The 864-nt window shown below is 47.0% G+C and overlaps 1 non-coding gene across 1 annotated transcript; it reads left to right on the top strand.

Annotated features, from left to right (window-relative positions):
- Window positions 1–442: 442 nt before the first annotated feature.
- On the top strand, window positions 443–524 carry trnal-aag (transfer RNA leucine (anticodon AAG)). Its single transcript has one exon. It is a non-coding gene; the product is annotated as a tRNA-Leu (tRNA).
- Window positions 525–864: the final 340 nt, after the last annotated feature.

The following is an 864-nucleotide window of genomic DNA, read 5'->3' on the forward strand; positions in this document are numbered from 1 at the left end:
AATAATCACAACGGTTACAATAGGGTCCTTGCACTGGTGTGCTCGGACCCTAAATACATGTTTTACGTCATTCATTTTTCAATTTTTGCTGCGATGGTTCAAACACGTGCCTTTGACGGCTGCAAACAGGTCATCGCCACTTTCCCTTCAGACCTAGCTACAGATAGCAGGATGGCCCATCAATAGCAACACGATACAAAAACCAGCCAGTGTCACAATAGACAACTGGCAGGAAACAGCAAGAAGCAAATACAGGCTACACTCTCCTACAACTGGCTGAGCCCGACAACCTTAGACGGTGCTCCAAAAATACCTTTCTATAAACATTTGATGTAAGAAATAAGCCGCGCAACTGCAGAATCTGTCATCATTTTAGACCAATCATGGCTTTTTGAGAGTTTGCAGAGGCGGCGAATGGCCAGCGTGATGCTTTCCTGTCACAGGTAGTGTGGCCGAGCGGTCTAAGGCGCTGGATTAAGGCTCCAGTCTCTCAGGAGGCGTGGGTTCAAATCCCACCACTGCCATCTGACACAATTCGAGGTTGATTGTTCAGTTATAGCTGCTGTGAGGAAATGTATGTTTTTGTGCAAGAAAATGGCAGCTTGTTACAGCTGTCCAGTGTTGGTGATTGGAAGTAAGGTGGTGCTGAATAAAGTTCTGATCATGCTAAAGGTGAGAACCATGCCAGGCAGACATTCATTGCCGTGTTAAATAAAGAAACTTGCCAAACTAGTCCTCCTTCCTGTCGCTCCGTGCCAGTTAGCATGTTCTTCTTTTGCCTTTACAGAGAGTTTCAAAGAAGCACAGACTGTGAACGCCCACGGTCCCAGAGAAGCGTGCCGGTCCCATAACCCAGAGGTCGAC

This window comes from Stegastes partitus, unplaced genomic scaffold (genome assembly GCF_000690725.1).
Source record: "Stegastes partitus isolate 25-593 unplaced genomic scaffold, Stegastes_partitus-1.0.2 Scaffold2132, whole genome shotgun sequence".
Classification (NCBI taxonomy): Eukaryota; Metazoa; Chordata; class Actinopteri; family Pomacentridae; genus Stegastes; species Stegastes partitus.